The sequence below is a fragment of the Haliotis asinina genome, chromosome 5, assembly GCF_037392515.1.
Source record: "Haliotis asinina isolate JCU_RB_2024 chromosome 5, JCU_Hal_asi_v2, whole genome shotgun sequence".
NCBI lineage: Eukaryota > Metazoa > Mollusca > Gastropoda > Lepetellida > Haliotidae > Haliotis > Haliotis asinina.
Genome location: NC_090284.1, coordinates 25,211,885 through 25,225,842, shown reverse-complemented (window position 1 = coordinate 25,225,842; position 13,958 = coordinate 25,211,885). Strand labels below are relative to the sequence as shown.

The 13,958-nt window shown below is 40.6% G+C and overlaps 1 protein-coding gene across 5 annotated transcripts in view; it reads right to left on the bottom strand.

Moving 5' to 3' along the window:
* Nucleotides 1–13,958, bottom strand: part of LOC137283267 (uncharacterized) — a 133,756-nt gene that overhangs the window by 100,477 nt on the left and 19,321 nt on the right. The window contains exon 1 of one of the 5 annotated variants that reach the window (XM_067814696.1): nucleotides 10,700–10,772. The exons of 3 other annotated variants lie outside the window; for them this stretch is intronic. The gene's annotated coding sequence lies outside the window, so the exon portion shown is untranslated. Of the gene's footprint in view, nucleotides 1–1,402; nucleotides 1,602–10,699; nucleotides 10,773–13,958 lie in introns of those variants that run through there. One more of the 5 variants, XM_067814697.1, reaches the window with a different exon arrangement.

Below are 13,958 nucleotides of genomic sequence, written 5' to 3'. Positions count from 1 at the left end.
ATCAGCTTATGAGGTAAATTTAAAGTGAAAACTTAATTTTAGAACATATCATCATGTTTTCTGATGTTAACTGATTGAAATCGGTACACACTGATGGCGTCCATCGTCGCCGGTTATTCTGAGATGATATTTCACTATCGTGAAAGTTTCATTTTGTTTCTACCACAAAGGTTAGCAGAATGAGAACACTGCAGGTCATGAAATGCCGTGTTTACTCAGTCTGATTAGTGTATGTACTCTTCCGTGACTAGACTTCGGGTTTGGTATTGATGTTATTGGGGGTTGGAGTTTGAGGGATTGTGTACATTGAACAGCGTAGTAACTCAGCCAAAATTGTTTTCATGGGAAATCGGCACTGAACTGTCAGGTTTGCAGGTTAGAATATCTTATATAACTCTTCCTGCCGTTGTCGAATCCTTTTAATGTGGTAATGGCAATAATACCGGTCGGTCTAACGGCCATGCCCATTCAAACTTGGAACAGGTGATACAGAAATTATATTGCAGGTTATTTTCAATTGCGGACTGTGTCTACTACAAACGTCGGACATTGCCTACATTTAAAACCATTCTGCTCCCCGACATGTATTATATACATATCCTGGCTATATAGATATCCTATAATACTGATAATTATATTATGGTGTATTGAAACTTTCAGGTATAGGAAACTTGTGTGAGTATTGTAAAGTAACCAATTTTCAATATCATAGCCCTGAAAACGTTTTAAATGAAAGGGTGTTGGATCGAACCTAGGAAAACATGAGACGGTAGACACTACCAAAAGCTACCCACAACACGTAACACACAATAATGACAAGGTGTGACTGCTTTTTGTTATTTCATGTGTTATTTTATATTTCGCAACGTCATCATTCGATTTTGATCGAAAACATTCAACACAAAACATTTGAGTGTGTGTGTGTGTGTGTGTGTGTGTGTGTGTGTGTGTGTGTGTGTGTGTGTGTGTGTGTGTGTGTGTGTGTGTGTGTGTGTGTTGTTGTTGTTGTTGTTGTTGTTGTTTGGAATGGGGATTAGGAGGAAATAGGAGCCCTTCCCCGCAGACGCTAATTAAATAATATCCCCCTATCGCCTAGAAGTTCTGTGAATATAATGAACCTTTGAATTGCAACAAACAAACATGTTCTCTTTGAGTAAAAGCATACTGTCATCACTTTAATAATTTTCTTAAAAATTATTGTTGAAATTGGTCTGGGATTGATTCACACTTGTACTAAACATCACAGTAATTGTTTGGTCGGCACCATTCTAGAAGTTGGCGGGTCAGTAGCGAAGCATCTCTAGCTTTAAGGATAAGAACGTCTCGTTTATTTCATCTTACAAAAAGCTGGCAGAGGGGTTTCCTACAATCGCCGCCAAATATGGGACCGTGGGACACTTACCTTTCTGGGATAAGCCTTTATGGAAATATATGTTTCGTAAAGAAAGATTCGGCAAATTCGGTCAGTGGTATCCTTGCAAACCTCCCCGTGAAACACAAGCATACGGCGACTGGGAAATAATTGATATATGGTTAAGTAATCCTCTACGTTAACACAGTGGTGTGCATTCAGTTGACATTGCGACAGCTGTCTGGAGTGTATACCGCTTGTGTTAAGAAACTTCGGCCTCTCCCCACGATGTTGCGCAATGTGAATCACGTGGCTATGTCAGCAGCTTCAGTTACAAAGTAACGTACACAAAGTATAAAGGGTCACAATGTCAGTGCAAACCAGTTTGTTTTTGTTATATGCGAATCTCTCTCTCTCTCTCTCTCTCTCTCTCTCTCTCTCTCTACCTCTCTCTCTCTCTCTCTCTCTCTCTCTCTCTCTCTCTCTCTCACTCTCTCTCTCGTGCCCTATACAGGAAATGTTTAGATCTACTGATGTGCCTGGTCAGGATGTTTACATCGTATGGAATATTGAAAAGTGGTGGTTAACTCATTCACTCCATCCCTGTCCAGATTGGTTTGATTAAACAGCTGATTGTATATATCGAAATACCAGTCATTATGTACATGTAATACAACACTGAGCATAGGGATATATAACGCCGGTTAAAGGAGACGTTATTGTTTTGTGGAACAGCAATCGTGAATTCAAATGTAGCATGCACTGTCACAAACACATGCAAAGGGAAACAAAATTTGTCACCCTAACAGATACGGGACATATATGACAACATTATTATAGGGAAGAGTGAGTGAGTTAATTTTAAGCCGCAGTCAGTAATATCCCAGCTATATAGCGGCGGTCTGAAAATAATCAAGTCTGGACCAGACAACCCAGTGATCAACAGCGTGAGCGTCGATCTGCGCAAATGTGAACCGATGACATGTGCCAACCAAGCCAGAATAAGATCGAAAATTCATACTGGTTGAATTTGTAACTGTCGTCCACATACCTACCTACCGTTTGTACCTGCATTATGGTCTTGGAAAAGTGATCGAACCTGATAGACACGAAATCTCCTGAGATGGAGTCCTGATTGTATCTAAAAATATGGGAAATGTAGACACAGATCTAATTATGGAACAGCCGACATTGTGCCACTGGTCCTACTTTCAGGTGTACCAGTCATCTGACAGAGAGATCGGCTGGTCGGCTGTTGAACGATGTCGGATTATCGATATGTCTGAAGTTTAAGTTCTCTTGGCTAAATACGACTAAACCAGGCACAAACTTTATTGTCAACAATGGACATACATTTGCATTCTTCTCTCATCTCCTCTCGGACATGCGCGTTGAGAATGAGTGAGGTTTAGTTTTACGCCGCTTTTAGCAATATTCTAGCAATGTAACGGCGGGGGAGACAAAAACGGGCTTTACACATTGTAGGGAATCGAACCCTGACTTTCGGTGTGACGAGCAAACGCTTTACCACTTAGCAATCCCATTGCCCCGTGTCGGTCTTAGTTTGTATACAAGTATTTTCTGTCGTTTCTTTAACCTTTTCTGAATCATCATCAGACAATAGTGACCATTGTATGTGATTCTGCATTGACTAAAATAAAATTACAATTAATTTGTGACATTTACAAAATTCTAACCTAGATTCAGCAGTTGTTTTAACATGTCCTGCCTCACATTGTGATGTCACTGAACGACCACGACCCTTTACATACACGCCGGCGCTGTACGTTGTGGGAACTTAGCAAACATGACTGTTTAAAAATAGTACGTGTTTCACAAAAGGCGAATAGATAGACAGGCCATGCAGAATTACTCTTACATTTAATACAGTCAGAAGAATACTACAGATATCAAACTAAGGTCAACAAAAAATTAGCATTACTTGAGTGACAAACTGTTGAAGCGGCAGCTTTACACCACAAAGGGTAATTCTGACCTCACACGGTTGTAGAGCTCTTGGACAAGACCGCAGCTACGACAAAAACTTGGGTATGGACTCGATTTGATCATCATTGGAAGCAGGTCCTGTCTATAAACATTTAAGGTCGTGATGTTAGTCATAAGGATAGGGCTAATGGTCCGTGTTGATATCTTCACACAGCTCCTCCTAGATAGTAGCTGACGTTTCACAACTCCGATCTCTGCCCGACATGTTCTGAATACTGACGTCTTCAGTTGGAGGATATGATATTTATCTCATATCAGTGCCTTTACATGTGTTGTGACGGGTGGTATCATACACACACATATACTCCAAAGCCTGGTACCATCACTATTTGATAGTGAGTCATCACCATGTTTATCTTTCAGTCCAAATCGCTCTTATAATTTTGATTATTCTTTGATTATGAGTGAATGAGTGAGTAAGTGAGTTTAGTTTTACGCCACTCTCAACAATATTCCAGCTATATTGACGGAGGTCTGTAAGTAATCGAATCTGGGCCAGACAGACCAGTGATCAACAGCATGAGATCGATCTGTGCAATGTGTCAACCAAGTCAGCGAGTCTGACCGCCCGATCCCGTTAGTTGCCTCTTACAAGTATAGTCGACTTTTGTGGCAAGCATCGGTTGCTGAGGGCCTATCTTACCCCGGATCTTCACTGGGCTGACTGTGACCAGTGCTCTTGTCAACGTTATTATTATTACTATAATGTACACTGTTAGAACAGGTAAGTAATCATTTGTTACTAAAACATGCATGTCACTGCAAATAAATCAAGTAGCCGTGTCACCACATTTCCCAGTATAACAGTCGGTACACAGCCATGTATTCTCTGATAAAACGTGTTTGTTTACGAACTAAAATACTCAATAAGAAATCCCAAAATTAATTTATTAATTCGGATCATTTATTTTGCAAATGTTCCATGAAAATAGTTATATAACAACCTAATCTAAAATATTGTAAAGACGCATCTAATATTTTAACAAGCTCACTTCCTATGTCCACCGGAGCTGTGAGGTAACGTAGAGGGCAAAGCGTTCGCTCGTCACGTCGATGACCAAGGTTCGATTCCGGACATGGGAACAGTGTGTGAAGTCTATTTCTCGTGTCACCCGTCGTGACATTCCTGGAATATTGCTAAAATCGGCGTAAAACTAAACTCACTCACTCCCATGTGAACGACATAGACTGACACAAAACGAAGTCATGGTTCCAGAAATAAAGTCATTTGATGTACGAGGGGATGTCAATAAAGTTTTGAGCCTTGCATAGAAAAACACGAAATACTGGTATGAACCACATTTATTTTTCAACATAGTCCCTTTGTGAGTCAAGGCACTTGTTCCATCTTTTCTGCCAGTCGCTGATGCCATCTCTGTAGAAGGCGCCATTTTGGTCCTCAAACCAAGCCTCAGTAGCAGCAAGAAGCTCATTATCATCCTGAAATCTACGACCACGCAAGTGTTTCTTGAGATTTGGGAACAGACGGTAATCACTTGGTGCCAGGTCTGGAAAGTAGGGGGGATGCGGCAAGATTTCGTACCCGCATTCCTGGACAGCAGCGGCTGCAACGCGAGAGGTGTGTATATATGTACTGGAGCATTGTCTTGATGTAGAAGAATACCACGTCTGATTTTGTCCCGGTGCTTCTCCTTGTTTGACTGTCGCACTTGCCTCAACAAGTTAACGTAATATTCCCCATTCATTGTTCTTCCTTTTGGTAAGTAATCTATGTGGATGACGCCTTTGCTATCCCAGAAGACTGTCGCCATTACCTTCTGCACTGATCTGGAGGCTTTGAACTTTTTGGTCCTGGGAGAAGTGACATGTTTCCATTCCATGGATTCTTGTTTGCTCTCAGGATCATAGTGGTGGATCCAGGTTTCATCACAGGTTACTAGCCTAAAGTGAAAATCTTCTGGATTCTTGTTGTATCTGGTTAGCATGGAGTTGCTTATGGTGACCCTTGTTTGCTTCATTTCATCTGTAAGCATTCTTGCCACCCATCTTGCGCACACCTTAGACATGACGAGATGTTCATGAAGAATTGTCTCGATGGATCCGTGTGAAATGCCTGTGGTCTCCTCTAACTCGTGGAGTGTGATTCGACGATTTTCCAGCACAAGTCTATGCACTCTGTCAATGTTTTCCTGACTAGTGCTTGTTGTTGGGCGACCTGGACGGGGGTCATCTTCAAGACTACCATGCTTAAATTCATTGACCCATCGTTTGATGGTTGCAGATGAAGGGGAAGACTTCCCATAAACTGCTGAAAGCCTTTCTTCAATGTTCTTCGCCGAGTTTCCATCAAGAACTAAAAACTTAATTACTGCTCTATACTCAATTTTATTCATTTTCACTGCCGTGAGGGGGGTCTCTTTCTGTCAATGTGAGCTGTTCAATAACTTCTGAGAGTAGGATACCAAAACTTATATATCACATCAGCTACACCCCAAGGTTCAATGTCGTACCATAGGCTGTGACACCTGGGTATGAAAAATGCTCAAGGCTCAAAACTTATTGACATCCCCCTCGTATACATCGAAGAAACATATGAAGACTCATTTGGGGAGACAGATAAAAAAATCGAAAGACACATAACCATGAAACTTATATGAATAACGCCAGCAGTGTAATACTTGACTTTGTCGGTGACGACGTTAACGACAGGAAGGGGAAAAGTATCGGAAAATAGATCGTTATCACAATTTGACGGCTGAATGTGATCCATTTGAAAAAAATAGAAATTTACTCCTTTCATTATAATTGTCGTTCTTGTAATGTTTTGCTTTGTGGTCTTCATCATGTAATATTTAAACACATTTGACCCGTGAGGTGTTTTTATTTGTGGGTGAGTTTAGTTTTACGCCGCATTTAGCAATACTCCAAAAATATCACGGCGGCGGACACCAATAATCATGGACTTCACACATTATACCTGTGTGGGAAATGAACCCGGATCTTCAGTGTCGAGCGAACGCTTTAACAAATAGGCTGCCCAACACCCCCGTTTTGGATATAAACATGGTGGTTGGTGTTGGATGATACTGGTCATGACACGAGTTTACATTGGTGCTGCGCGATATATCTATTGATCAATTTGCTCATACTGGACCAATGGAAAGAAAGGCCAACAAAACTCGGAACCAATTTTCTCCGGAAAGAAACCAAAAGGTTCGTTTCAGCTTGTGTTTATTTGTTATTTGATGCACTCTTCCATCTACATGACGGCGTTCTGATCGACCATCGCAGGTGGGTCACGATGACATGTATCCCCCAAATCAGCGAAATTGAACACCCGATCCCAAGTCGATTCTTGGGTTGCCGAAGATCGATTCTTACCCAGATTGTTTATATTTTATCCCGTCACTCAGGAGAGATGTGCTAGCAACGTGGTTAAAGCGTTGACTCGTCACGCCAAAGACATGGGTTCGATTCTTCACATGGGTACAATGTGTGAAGCCCATTTCTGGTGTCACTCGTCGTGATGTTGCTGGAATGTTGTTAAAGGCGACTTGAAACCATACTCACTCACACACTCACTATCTCGTCACTGACACTTCACATGCTTTTCATACAGGGCGGCTTCTCAAATCGTTACTTGTACACCCACACGTTAATCCTCCTATTATTTCACAACTTCTTGACAAAATATCCAGTTCGTCCCCCACCTTTCACATGTCTCATCTCGTGGGTAGAAACTGAAACTGGGTGGTACTCATGTAACCGCTTCAAGCTAAACAACACTCAAACTAACACGACTCCTTGCCCAATACCTTGCACCCACGGACCTGGGTGTAATTGCCTGCTGTGGAAGGCTGCATTGATGGATGAAGCGAAGACTTCTAATAGTCATTCTGGGTCTGTGCTGGGTGTGGGCCGTGTTACCCATGAATGCCATAATCAATATAAATCGTTTATTTGGTAGAAATGAGTTGTAGTTTCACTTTGGGGCAATATTCCAGCAACACCACAGCGCAGATCCAAGACATTAGCTTTACACATTATATCTATGTGAGGAATCGAACTCGGGTCTCAGTGTGACGAGTTAACGCTTTAACCACTTGGCCAATCTACCGTCCCTTTAGGACACCGAACAGTCTGGTATGTTCCCTATAACAGATGCTTTCAGAATCACGTGGTTTCAGACCGTGTGATTAAGGAAGAGCACCAATGAGATCTGCAATGGCTTAGCGAAAGAATGTTTGTCATTTAGTTTTGTTCGTATTAACATAAGCAACACAATGGCGGTGGATCAGTCGTGGATTAGGCTTGTCCTAACTTCCCAAACATGAACCCGGCCTTCAAATGGCATATGTTAATCAGCATCGCCATAACCTACATGTAACGGTACAACAACATTCGTTGGTCGCTGACTTCCAAGATAAACAGTGATCATTTGGGAGATTTCGGTTTTGTCATTATCAATGACGAGCTGCAATGTAAGTGCCCAATTCCCCATCAAAACATTTAGACTAACTAGTGTGAATGTAGCCACTTACTCCACTTAACTGTTCTAAACTAGACTTTGCAAAATATTACTTTTCATATAAACCTACAGTTTACAGAACTGGTGAAATTCGAAACGTTGAAAAAATAGTCATGAGTTCAATAAATTATGAAAATCTGTGAATATTGGCACATTCCTAGCAAACTTTTACATCAAAACGCAGCTGTTCAAATGCACGATATTTTCATATGCTTTCTAGCGATTTTGTCGCATGATCCTCGTGCAGTTTATCTACATATCGTTTGCAGTGGGTTCCCCCAAGTTAGTGGAGAAATCAATCTTCGATGGAACTTTTGACGGGTTGTATATGTGCGAGCAATTATCGTTACTCTATGGACCAATGACGTAAGTTCACTAATGTCATTATTACGACAGTGTTACACTGACAGATTGCTTGCTTTTGTATCGGATACTATGATATCTACGATATCTTCTGGTGGTGAAATGAAAGCCAAACTCTTTTGGACCATGCACTTAAAACGGTAATGGATGCAAACTTGATCTCGTCACTGGCTGGAATAATGCCGATGAGAAGTAAAACTCAAATCAACTCAATTCGACTTTCACTGACTATACTATGTTCGACTAAATACTGAAACTCAGTGGACAGATGATCTATGCACCATGGGCCCATGGCCTACATTTACCCAAATAGACAAACATTATCACTGACAACGCGAATGGTACTGCTGAGTTGATGCCACTGGTATATACTGCCTGGAAAATATTGTAAAGACTAGAAATCTTGAAACACGTCCTATCACACTGTTTGAATTTTTTGTTCTACAATTGCTTGACAAAATATTTTTCACATTACTTTCGTGAAGAGAATGAAAGTTGTGTAGGACATATTCCAAACTGAGAAGTGTCCGAGACAAACATAAGTATTTCTGATGAACATTCGTATTTGGGATTCTACATTCTCATCAGTAAAGTACAGATTCTGATGCCTTTCAGGATTTGAGTCCCATCCGGGATTCAAACCTGTATTCACAGAGTGAGGCACCATATCAGTAGCACCTAAAGTCAGCGATCTAACCCACCTATGTGCTGGAGACTGTGAGATATTGCCAAATCCCGAGATACATTTGAATGACTTTACTATATCATATATATATATATGATTTAATCACATTCTAAAAGAAAGTATGTATTCATAATATACGCAATTCCTCCAGTTAGTTGCCAGTTCAGTTTGATTCGACCGACTAAGTGGCTATGGTTTTACGCCGCTTTTAGAAATATTCCAGCAATATCACGGCGGGTGACACGAGAAATTGGTTTCACCCACTGCACCCATGCGCGTGTGGAATCGAATCCGTGCCTTAGGCGTGATGAGCGAACGCTTTAACCTCCACACCACCGCCCAGTTTGATTCAAACCGATCACGGTCCTCGTGAAGGGTTCGGGTTCCCTTGTACGAATCCTCTTCGAACTATTCTTCCCCCTAACAATACCACCCTCTGTATAAACGCCCTGCAAACATCCTCCTCTATGCATGGTTTTATATGTTCTATGAAAACAAAACGTAGGATTAAGAATGATGCGGTGACATACCTCTGCGTTTTCACAACCTCCATGGGACATGTTATGTTAAAATAAAAAAATCATGACGCTTCTTCTTATATAAAAATCATGACCTCACATCGAGCTTTCTTCATACGCATGCCAGGTTAAACAATGGTGACATCTGTCTACTCAAGAAGCATGACGTATGCATACACCGAAACACCGATAACACAGACGGGACAAAAGAAGGCAAACACATCGAACTTGGATATTAATCGGATTCCATAACTACTAACTTTATCAAATCTTCACTAGGCTATGAACAGTTGCCTAGGTCCACAACACAACTCTGACACCAAATACATCATTATAGATAATGTATGTTTCAGTTTAGCTCCTTGAAAATATCGGATTAGTGACCAAAGCGGCGTATATATACTTATAAATGTATCTTTCACTGGATTTTCTGGTGGACATTTGGATATTTACAAACTGCCGTGATATGTAATAGTTGTAACAACGTTAATGGTGCTTAAAAAACAAACAGATTTTATGTCCAAACTGTTTCCATGGCAACAGAAAAATCACGTAAACTGTAAATAGAGAATGGGTCAAAAATGTTTCTTGGAAACGTAACAAAATAACATATTGAAAAAACAGTTAATTAGAGGTACTAGTACAGGTTTCTTTGAAAAAAGTTGAACAGTTTTAAAGGTTTGACACGGAACGTTAACGAACCCCAATAATAGTGCGAGAAGAAGCCGAAGTTATTATTTTGGAAACATGACCAAATAAAATATTTAAACCTTTTAAAACGACAAAGGAATTAGTTAAGCTGGTGAAGTAATCAAGTTACATTGAAAAACATTGAAAGGTCTCAAGGTCAAAATTCTAAATATGATGGGACCACTGGCACAAACTCTAAACGCCAAAGGAAACAATATGTCTACCCTAATTTTGAGGAGCAGCCCCAAAAACTAACCTTGAAGATGTCCTCCTAAAAATGAAAGGGGTTGGGGTTAAAAAAAAACGAAATTATACAAACGAAATGTATACATCTACTTTTCAAATGCATTTTACTGAAACGAAAACGTGTCAGCCAAGGTAGGCCATACAAGCTTAAAGTCAGACTACTGTTTAAGAGCGCATTACAGTCCGGTCGGGGAGTACGTTTAATCCGCAAATAACGAAGGGGTTCAAAAGTGAATTGTGTTATATTATTAACAGACAGAATCAAAAACATATATATCCCCATAGCCATGAAGTCCCAAAATCATCTCGATATACACTCGTATTTAAAAGTGACCTGATTTTAAACCTACCTTCAACACTTTACACCGTCGGGCGTAGCAGACTGTTGTGTACCCAGCATGCTGATCAAACCAGCTCGACTATGATTCACGGTTCAACATGACCTAGATAGTACCATGGCCACAGTATTGTGTAAGACGTGTACTTTATTCATACAAAGTGGTAGGTAGATATGTATAGAACTTCTTTTGACTGGTTATTTCTTTACGCCGTCCTTGGTTGAACACTTCTGTGCATACTCATAGTTCAGAGAAATTCTGTTTGTGGATTCGAGAGCCTACCCGGGCCGCTGATGGAGGACGCGTTCACCAGTATATCGTTGGGTTGACTTAAAACGGGCGGGGCAATGGAAAAGGTCACGGGGATTGGATCTCGTCCTAATTATTCTACATGGGTACGTGTATAGGGTAGCAGAGTTTGGGATGAGATACCCGCTGAGGGATGACGGCGATGACATGCTGAATATAGGTTACTAAGTAGGTTACGTAAAGATGCGACTGATAACGAATGGGCACCTGTGCTTCGTATCAGACTTTCAGAAGAGTTTACACCACATCTGGCAACAAGGATGGAATCGTTCCATTGAGCCGACAAATGGTAATCAAGGACTTGAATGGTAAGTCAGGACAGACTCTGAAAATACAAGGATGGAAACAGATCGTCTTAGAGGCCAGATTCGGCACCAAAACTGCAGTTACGTTGATTATCATACAGGTGGTGCCGTTTTGAGGAGGACCTCCATCATCCAAGCTCTAATACAGAGAAGGACTTTGAATGCTTAGTTTTACATCACCATACTGAATTCAATACTGAAATTCGGTCAAAATATGTCTGAACTTCAGAAGATAAAACTTTTAAAATCGGAATCGGAAACGATTTTTTCTTTCACTTTGATTGCCTGGGTTACAATGTTACATGAATCTCTTTGGAACAGAACAAAAAATCCACATCCTGGTTGTGAGTTTAAACTTGTGAATTCACATGATAAAACAACAATAGTGACCAAGACATGACGAGTATATAAGAGAAGACTTGGAAATTCAATTGTACCATTCCGACTTAATCATGAACACGGTTTATGAACAGCTACCAAATAGGGATGACACCAGGTGTTCGCTAAAAAGGATCATTCTTGATCACTCTTGATTCTAAATTATTCATATCAACAATCTAGATAAATGTCACAAGCGCATATCTCAGAACATATTTGCTTAAAAGACATAAACCTTTATTCGTTAACATGCATCTACTCATGGTTGAATACATGACACTAACTCTCTTCAACGATGACGTCACTTGGTGGCCTCCAGTAAGCTGGTTCCCGACTCCGTTTGCGCTTTGATATGAGAGAGTTATTCTGGGCCAAGAGTGGAAAGGCAAATCATGTTAACCGATGATGTCAAACTATTAAATTTAAAAACAGTTTTCAACTAAACTTAACTTCTGTCATTTGTTGGTCCTGATGTATTTACAACGGTCACCCAGTGTTTTGAATTCGTACCCCCACATAAAAACGAATTTGACAAATCTGCAAGAATTTAACCTAAATCTGAATAATTACACATAGGAAAAGAATGCTGCTAAAACTGCAAAACCAGGTGCCATGACAAAGTGCATTTGTATGTTAATCTTTGACTGTTCACCAGATACTTACCCGTAGCTAGATCCATGTTTCGTTGCCCCGAGTGCAATGTGCATATACTCTATATTTGACCCCAGTACGCATAATTGGCCGTTCTAATGAGGGCGTGAACAGCAATGTTTCAGGCTACTGCATCTGGCAATGTAACACGGCACGACGTTGTCGTGACAGCCGGACGTCAGACAACCTTGACAAAATCAAATTAGGGAGAATTATCCCCTAATAACGCTCCTAACAAGTGTCGCATTGTTATGTTTTTACGTTTCTGTCTGAAGTTCGAACGCTGTACCAAACGCCTCAAGAACAGCTATAGCCAGAGGAGAGCCAATGCCGGTCTTACATCAGATCTTAACACTACAGTGGTCGTAATGTGTGAGAGTTACGGTCACCTTAGTGCTAACATACTTTGGGAAACGAGCCTTGGACTTATGCCCTGTATCTACAGTAAGCGAAATGTATTTTTTTTTACACATGCTGTATATTACATAAGACCAATAAAATACCAACATAAAACAAGCATCCGGTCCTCAGGCCTACGAGACGCGATATTACAAATTTAACATTTAAAAGGAAACATTAAGATGCACATACAACAAAAATAACACACTTACGCTATTTTAAAGTAACATCTTATTTATACATTAATTAATTATATAGATTATAGGCTGTTTTAGAAAGAAGATATGATCTATTTTATGTTACTTATTTGATGAAACAGTTATCACATCTTCCATTGTTGGTCCTCAGACTAGGCAAACTTGACCTGCAATTGTGGTTAACAATGCTTGGAATAGTATGTCAGTTTTGTTACTGTTAGTTAATTCTATGAGAAACCAGGAAATACGTTCGGCTTTTCCAACATTAAGGTAACTCGCTAGCACGCGTGTTGCTGTTGGCGTCTTCAGGACGAATACGGGATTCGAACCCATTATTATAGGATTCTGGTAATTCTGACGTGGCTCATTTATTTATTGCGTCGCCTCAGAATTATTTTAATCAATTAATTGAACTAATCAGAGCAATATGACTAAATATCCATCATGAAGGATTTGGGGTCCGTGGCAGAGCTCGAGTTACGGTGTATCAGCGTTAAGGATCTGTCACTTTGTTAGTGAGTGAGTATGGGTTTGCGCCGCTTTTAGCAATATTTCAGCAACATCACGTCGCGGGATACCGGAAATGGGCTTCACACATTGTACCCATGTGGTGAATCGAACCAGGGTTTTCGGTATGACGAGCGAACGCTCTAACCACTAGGCTACACGGCCGCTCCTTTCCACATGTTACATATCCTCAAACAGGTTTCGACGAAAGAGCAGACCTGCTACTCGTACCCACCGCGGTTTGAGCTTGTGTTTAAAGTGGCATGAACCTCGTCATGGAACATTCTTCGGAGATTCTGTATATCTAACATACGGAAAATGGTGTCGTTGTTTTGGTTAGAGGTTCGGGTGTTTTTAAAGCGAATCTGATCGTGTGGTGGTGGTGACGAGTCACTCGTACTGGTATAGGTTTGCATACATGGTCCCGTATACAATAGGCGACAACACTCTTTGACGCAATGATCAATGAATGTTTACAAATACAATGAATCTCTGGAACAACATTCATACAATACATTCTGCGCG